We start from the raw sequence: 9182 nt of genomic DNA, 5'->3' as shown, positions 1-9182 counted from the left end.
ATCCAATAAAATTGAAACCGTATAGTGCACTCAAAAAAAAAAAAAAAAAAAAAAAAAAAAAAAAAAAAAAAAAGAAACCGTATAGAGAGAAGATTAGCATGGTCACTTTGTCTTATAAAAATAAAAAAGCATTGTCACTGACTCACTGAGCAATTATAACACACATAGATTGAGAAATGTTCCAATTTCTTAAATTTAGGAAAAAATACCAAAAAAAAGACTTTTCAAAAAAAAAAAAAAAAGGAAAAAATAGAAAAACCATAACGATAAAAATACCATAGTAAAGGAGGTTAAAATACTATATATTTACATACTCTATGTTAGAGGTTGTTTCTGCCCTTTTATTTTAGAAGAAATATTGTTTCTGCCCTTTGAATAATAATAATAATAATAAGGCTTTAAAGGTTGCTTCATGAGAAAAAAGAAAAAGGTAAAGGTTGTTGTTAAACTAGGCCTTTACTATGAAAACTTACAATACACCGTCAACAATATTAGTGTGCTTCTTTAGTCAACAACCAATAAAATCCTATTTTGGGCAAAATAGTAAGAGCATTTTCATCAAACATGTCAAAAAATATAGCATTTAACATTTTAAAATACTACTTTATTTATTTTAATACTCCACTTTATAATACACTCAATATCAAAGATTTTATTTTTTTTACCACTTTATTAAAATATTATTTATTTTAATCAAGTGAGAGAGAGAAAGTGGTGGAGAGAGGCACAGGTGCATAGCACAACAGAGAGAGAGAGAGAGAGAAATTATAAAAAAAAAAAACTCTAGCAACTTGCTACAACAGTGTCAAAGATGACACTCCCCTATAGCAAAGATGTCAAAAATTTTAGAATTAGCATGCTTGATGTGGATGATATTTTAAAGGGATGAGAGCTAAAATTAGAATTTAGCATTTCTCATATCTTTGATATGAATGCTCTAATAGAGCTGGAAAAATGACATCTATTTTAGGCAGGTTAACTACAAAAATTGGTGAGAGCTTTCACACATATACAAGCATAAATGTTTATGAGAAGTGAGGAAGGCAAGGTTTAAGTTTAAGTCTTTAGAATGAAGTTTTACACGTATATATACCTTTAAATTAAGTTAAAATAAAATTTTATCTAAGATAAAAAAAAAAATTAAAAACCTACAAAAATTGGACAAAGAATAGCAGAATGAGCATATTGATATCATTTCAAATATTATAAAATGTAAATTCCCAAAATCTGAAAATCGAACGCCAGAAGTCACTCCAAGCTTACACTAAAGATAAAGGAATGGTAGAATAGCTCGCCAGAGAAAAAAAAATGAAGGTTGAAAGGGAATATTAAGATGGATACTCGTATGTTTTGAAAGGGACGTTCTAATAGAATGGAGGTAAATGAAGGTTTAAAGGGAATATTAAGAACGGAATGCTCATATATCTTCTTGAGTTTTCCATGAATCCTTCTGAATAACCGAACCCAAATGCTAATTTTTTTTTTATTTTGGCTGCAACTATGACAAACTCACAGGTGTCAGAGGCGGCCATGGGCTTTCGGCTAGTATTAGCTACGTGCCATGCAACACCAGTATGCTCCTTCCACGTACGGCAATAAAAATATTGTTGTTTCAAAGGATACCCAGAGGCTGGTGGCGGGTGACCAACAGCAAATAGACTGGTTTAATGGTGGTGCTGCCATGAAAAACAAGTTATAGGGTGGTAACGATATTGGCAAAATGGCAAGCCACACCCTCTTCTCCCCCTGTACCAACCATAACTTGTCTTCCATCATTGCACCGCCCTAGCTATAACTTAAGAAATTTGAACGAGTTCACACCAACTGGGCATCAATGGACTGGATCACCGGACACCTAAGTCGAGAGTACTTTGCCGCAGCCGATATAATTTATGACATGACATGTTAACATGACTGGGCGGTCTTCCTTAATTTCTTTTTCTTTTTCTTTTTCTTTTTCTTTTTTCTACTTTATATATATATATATATATATATACATACACATACATACACGCACAATTCACTCCATGTCTATAAGATATCTTGGAAACATAATACATTCAACAGGGAAATGAACTTAAGATCTCTTGATTTACGCAGTGGCAGCTTTGGACATTTTTTTTAAAGTGATCATTTAGGAACTTAAATTAAACCAAATTTAATTAAAAATATATATCGAGTTATCAACAAAAAATAAATAAATGCGTGAAGTTTTACAATTTTCTTTTACGAGTTTTCATCTTTTGAAATTATTACCTAATAGTTCATTATCAATTGTCATTATTTATTGTTAATGTGGATAAGTATGATCATTTTATATTGTTAAGTTTGTATAACATTTTGATTTTTATGCGGTTGTCATGATCTATTTGTCATTGTTTTTATAAAAATATTTTAAATTAAATGACAAAACTCAACCCACTTGCACTATATTAATTATTGACTCACACAGCTGCACTCGTCCAGATATAAATAATACACTAAGTGTCTACTTAACCAATCAAATGTTTGAATCTCTCTCATGAATCTCATCTCATCTCTCTTCCCTATCAGACTATCTTGATATCTCTGAGTCCAAGAGTAAAAGTGAGTGTTCGTGACTTGTAAGTGTCTCTCTCTTTATTATAAATTTATGGGATAATTGTAGTAAACCCACCTATGATTTGGCCTGAATTCACATTGTCTATCTATGCTTTATAAAAATGTTACTTTACCCACCTAAGGTGAGCTCCATTTGCCTCTTGTAACCCACCTTTTTTAAAAACTGAGGTAAACAGGTATTTTCACTTCCCTTTTATGTCTCTCTCCTCCCAAAACCATAGAAAATAATATCAAAATTTGAGGATTTTGTAAAAATCAAATAGCATCCAAAGTGACTAACGGCATCCTAAGACTCCATCATGTGATAATCCAAGAGTGTAAAAAGATATCAAAGTTTCTTGGAGAAAGAGAATAAAGCATAAGTCGGCTTATACTAAGAAGTAATTCTTAGGTACTCTTGGTGTACGAAAAATGGTGTTTCCCTTCTCTCACATCCTTTGAGAGCACCAATTTTTCATGCTCTGAAAGCATCTAAGAATTTTCCTATACTAAGACCCTCCTAGCCACCAACTTGGATACAAGATGTGCCTTTAATCTTTGATTTGGTGTACAAAAAATGCTATTCACTTGCTTTCTATTTTTAGCAAATGGAAGATTCAATTTAAGACTTTCTTTAAGGGGAAAGTGTCAAATTGATAATTATATAATAATTAGGTCACAAGGATTGAACAAAATAATTTATTGAACAAGGATTCAAAGCTAGGATCAAGGGCTCATATGCCTCCCCAAGGATCCCAACCCAACTCCGCCCCACCAATTTCCATCTCTGATCAAACAACATGACATTACCCACCCCTCTCTCCTCCACATTTACCATCAAGCAGCCATGACCACAAGCTACCACCAATCTATACTAGAGTATGAGAGATGAGAGAGACAAGGACAGAACAGAGAGAGGCAAAAAGAAAAAGCCAGAGAAAAGAGAGAAAGACCGTGAGAATTTGTTTTCCTAATAGAGCATGCAGAATAAATTAAAGTACAAAGAAGAAAGTAAGTTAATGAGTGTGGTAAGTAAATTTTTCCTTTTGTGTCTTTTTTCTTATGAGTGTTACAAAAACATTTTGTGATTTATTGGAGTTCTTGAGACAAATTTCTAAATTTTTATGAATGACATCTTTTGATCTTATTTTTTCTTTGTTTTGGGAGGAGAGAGACATAAAATGGAAGCGAAAATACCTATTTACCCCTGTTTTTAACAGAGATGAGTTACAAGAGATAAACGGAGTTTATCTCAAGTGGGTAAAGTGATATTTTTTGAACCATAGGTAGGCAAAGTGGTATTAAGCCTATGAGAGACCGGACTGGCAGAGGTTTAGGCATCAGCACCTTCCCTTTTTAGGATCATATGAAGTTACCACTTATTCAATAAGTAAAATAAGAAAACTATACAAAAGATTACAAAATGTCTTGAATAATACACATTCTCATTAATTTGAAATAAATACAACTTGATAGAAAGAACTATGGCTTTGTTTCCTAGTTACAATCTAATAAAAATTTTACAAGGCCTTGTTTCCGAGTTACAATCTATCAAAAGAAAAATAAGACACTCCTCTACGAACCTAAGATTTTTAAATCCAAGGGCTAGGTTATACAATAGGAAGGTGTTAGACACCCATCCTGCCCAGACAAAGTCTGGTCTTCTAGACTTTTAAATGATCTTTTAAATACCCATTAAAAAAATGATATGCAAATTATTGTGTCAATATTCCTAGATCTATGCTGGGTTAATATGCAAAATATTAGGTCTATTGCATTTATGCAAGGAGAAATTACATCTGAATTTTATTTAAAGGAAAAGGATTTTTTAAGAGAAGTTTCAAATCTATTAACAAGCAAAATGAATTTTTTAATAAAAAATTCAGATATGATATTTTTAATAAAAAAAAAGGAATGGATTTTTAAAAAAGAGTTCCCAAATCTGTTTTCTTAACTAAGGCTATGTTTGTTTTAGGTGTAATTGAAATTGGGAAAACATTTTACACCCTTGAGGGTATTTGGGTACGCATGAAAATTCAATCAAACTGAAAATATATTTCAGTTGACCATAAAATAGAGCTTTCTAGAGTGTAAAATGTTTTAGATGTTCATTTTAAATTCAATCGATTTCCATCTCCCTCACAACTCCAGCTACCGGAAGAGACTCCAACTACCCAAAGAGAGAAAGAGCACCAGAAGCTTCCTCTATCACTTTGACTGCTGTCCTTCTGCATGCTCCGCCCGCTGTCCCTTGTGTCCACTGGTGAAGGTAAACTCCTCCTCCTCTCTAAACCTCCTCACTTTCATCTCTCTTCCTCATCTCTTTGTTTCTCACTCTTTCCCTCCAACCAACCAAGGCCAGATCGGACACTACATGTCACCAATCTAGTGCTTCACTCAAGAACCACACCCTCTCTTCCACTCTCACTCACGACACTCTCGATCTATCTCAATCTCACCCTCCCTCTCTTCTTTTCTTTGATCCAGCAAAGTGGAGCCTCTATGGCTCCTCTACAGCCCTCAGGTAACACCACTCCATAATGGTCTTCTCCTTCTCATCCCACTTTTTCTCTCTAACCCAAACCAAACACCCCACTTACTTTTGTGGTTGATCTTCTTTTTCTTTGATCTCTGATTTTGTTGTTGTGGCGGTGGTGTGAGTGGTGGTGTTTTGGTGGAATTTGGTGGCAACAAAGCAATGGTGGCAGTTTTTTTCCTTTTCCTGATCTGGATTTTGGATTGTTGGTGGTGGGTTTTGCTTGTCCTTGTCGGTGCTAGTTGGTGGCTGACTTATGTTTACCTTTTCTGAAAATAGGTTTTTTGTATGTAAGACCAAACACAAGAAATAATTTTTCGGCATAATTTCCACAACACAGTCAAACAACAAAAAATGTTTTCCTTTAAGTAAAATATTTTCACTTGAAAATATTTTATACTCAAGAAACATTTTACATAGAGCCAAACATAGCCTAAAGAAAAAAATGAACCTCCAAAAGGAAAATTCAAATCTAATTGCTTAATTAAGAAATAGAATGAGTTTTAAAAGAAATTGCAAATCTGATTTTTCAAAAACACCACATATTTGCCATGGTAGCAGGGACACTCAACACAACTCGCAACAAAGAAGGAAGATCCCTACCCATGGTGGGAAGATGAGATCATCAATCTCTAGTTCACCCATGATAGCACTAAATTCTTCAATAATGGGGCATAATTTTATTCCGTTGTAGCGGAATACATGCCGAAAAGGAACCCAATAGTTAGTAGTAGCACGAAGAAGAGGCTCATCCACCTTGATTTAATAGTAGGGAAAGATATAAGAAAGACCATAGGGGGCGATGGAATCCTTGAAATCAGGACCAAGCTTCCTAATCCAAGCTAAGACATCAAGAGAAGAGTTTTTTTGCCATTAGGGGACCTCAAAAAAGGGCTCTCTAGATTAAAAATACGATGGTAAGGATTCTGGACTCAAACGGCTACTTTTATTCTTAAGTAAGTCAATTAGGGTTTTTCTAATTCGTGGCCCACATACGCAAAGTCATAGCTGCGTATGCAGGCTCATCTCCATGTACACACAACGCTTGGCAGAAGCCCATGTTCCGTTGTTTTGAGCACAGCTTTTTCACTCCAAAGCATTCCTAGGGCTCCTGTGACCGATCATTCAAGACGCATTCCAAGCACAAGATTTCAAGCTTCAAGGAAACAAAATTGTATAAAAACATACAATTCATCACATATCTTGTACCTTAAGTGCTAAGTCCCAATCAAAAGCATAAATGTAAAAAGATGTTCTTAAATACAATCCTTTGTCTCAAACTTAATCCAAATGTCTACTAAAGGAGATGAAAAACATTAAAAGCAAAGAAGAAAAAGAAGAAAAAGAAAAAAGTCGTGTGTTGTATGCCTATATGTCTTGAACTACTGATAATCAATGGTGTCGTCTCTTCCCTGTTTAGTAGCTAGAAGTCACCTTCAAATCCTCTTTCTCACCACCGTCATCATTATCGTCACCACCACCACTGCCCAGGTGGGCCACTCCTCTAGGACCATATAGATTCCTCGAATAATTGGTCACCTCTAACTTAAGATTCCCAGCCAACCATACCAACTCCTCATGCTCTTGGATAGTGGGCTACAATTCAAAGAAAAAAGGGTTAGGGATTGAAACAAAAAGAGAGAATTGGAAAAAAGAGAAAGAACAAAAGGAAGAAAGAACTCACCTTCCGAGTGTTGGGAGGGAAAAGATAGCCCATGATATTAGAATTACAAGGCACAGCGCGCTCTCAAGCAAAGCCATCAGGGTCATAGTCATAGACCATCCAAGGAAGGTGTGGAGGGTCAATAAGCTCACCGACAGTAGGCTCCTCTTGTTACAGTTTTCTACCATTAGAAGTCATGACAAACACAAGGAAGAGAAAAAGAAGAGAGTAAGCACATACCCGAGCAGTAAGGGAAGGCATGAGGCCAGTGATGTTAAACTCCTTATAGTCCATCCCCTCGAGAAGCCGCCCTGCGAAAACTACTCCCCCATGAGTGGTACTCAACATCGGTCATGAAGTGTGGGGCAAGCATGAACTCAGGAGGGTCCATTGAAATCTGGGGGTCATCCCTACCCACCAACTAGCACGACACCCTCTTCTCTAGATATAGCGCCCTTAAGCCTACTTCTTCAAAGGGTCAGGTGATCTTTGAAGCTATGAGAGCGGCATGCTCCAAGTCTCGAGAAGTAGGAAGGAGCTGGCTAGCCCATGAGGTCCAGTTAACCTATAATAACGTGAGGTTAAAAAATGATATCCTAAGGAAAATACATGAAGAAGCATGAAAAACTAGAACTCTTGAACTTACCACATCAAAAGTCAACCCAGCAAGGTGGGCCCTCACTCAAGGAAACTCCCTCAAAATTAGGTCAGTGATCGGGGTTATGAGGCCATAAATAACCACTAACAACTGCAAAAAAGAAGCATAAGTCACAGGTTAGATACAAGATGATAGTTTGCAAGATGACAGTTTGCAAGTTAAAAATTTGCAAGATAACAGTGCGCAAGATAATACAGTTTGCAAGACTACAAGCTACAAATGAAAATGCAAGAAATGGAAAGAGAACTAATTGCAAGGAGCTTCCAAGGCCCCACAAACTGCCGCAAGGTGCCCAAGCTGAAAGTGTCGAGTAAAGATAGGCAAGACATACCTGTCCTTAGTTGGCCCTTTGTGCCTCCCCAAAGTCCTGAAAGAGGGTCAACCACCTTAAGGACACCATTTTCCCACCATTGTCAAAGAGGTAAGCTCCCAACAAGTGAAGAAGGAAAGCCCTACCCATACGGACACACTCGTTCATAGTCCTCTAGGGGAGAAGCATATAGTCCAACACCAAGTTGAAGTAGTGGATGGTCTCAATGGAGTACTTCCTCCCCAACATGTCGAGACCCAGCTAGATGCCCGACACACCGTCTAAGTTGATGATGGCCCCCTTCGAAGCTAACGCTAATAATGCGGTAGAAATCATAGGAAGTCACTCTCACTCGACAATATGAAAGGTGTGGGTAGTATCCCCCCACCTTTTAATGAGGCACTGCACCAAGGTAGCACTCGCAGACCTCTCTGGAAGAAGACCAATGATGGGCTCAAAGCCCGCCTCTTGGATGTGGGCCCTAGTTTCAAGGGCAAGAAGGTTGTACCATTCCATCACCTTATTGATGCTTCCCCTACCAGCATAAGAGGATGATGATTGCAAATAAAAAATAAATAAAAATAAATAAATAAAATAAAATAAAACAAAAAAAGATGACATTAGATTCTTGATTCAAGGAGAAATGATCAAAATGATGTTTTCGGTGCAAGAATTAAGATAAAAAGAAGGATACAATGATATTTAGGTTCAAAAATGACAAAAAGGGGTGAAAATGGGTAGAGTAGGGCTTTTGCTAGGAGTCACATGTACGTGGGTCAAAGCCCACGTACGCAAACAAGACCCCACATATGCAGGCCCATCCCCACGTACACAGGATCTCAAGAACATACCTGTGTACACAAGAATGGAGCTGCGTACGCATGAATCTAAGTTGTGTATGCAAACTCGAGCCCACATATGCAAAAAGCAATTCTTCGGCATTTTCAAGCATACATCATCCAAAATCAATCCTAAACATGTTCCTACCCCTCCTAATATGTCAGGTTTTCATCTAAACTCATCCCATAGGAAAGCCTAAGCATTTACATGGCCAAAAACACATTAAAATGAAAGATCATAGAGAACTTGAAAATAAGAAAAGTTTGAAAACTTACAGATTTAGCCATAAGAATGTGATTTTCTAGTCGGTATGTTAACAGTGGAGGCCTCATCAACCTCGTTACCCCACTCCAACGGGTAAGGTGGAATGTATCAGAGGGAAGGATGTAAGAGGTCTTCTTGGCTTTGGGTGCCATTGGAGGAGATGAAGAGAGTTAAAGAGAAAATGAGAGAATGAGGGAGTTTGAGAATCTGAGAGAGTCAGAAGTGAAAGGAAAAGAAAGGAAAGGGAGGTTTTTATGGAGAAAAGAAAATAGGAGTTATGGAGAATATGAAGAGATGAGGGAGATGAAGAGAATGAAGAAGAAAAAGAAAT

The sequence above is a fragment of the Quercus robur genome, chromosome 11 (assembly GCF_932294415.1).
Source record: "Quercus robur chromosome 11, dhQueRobu3.1, whole genome shotgun sequence".
Taxonomy (NCBI): domain Eukaryota; kingdom Viridiplantae; phylum Streptophyta; class Magnoliopsida; order Fagales; family Fagaceae; genus Quercus; species Quercus robur.
This window is presented reverse-complemented; position numbering follows the sequence as displayed.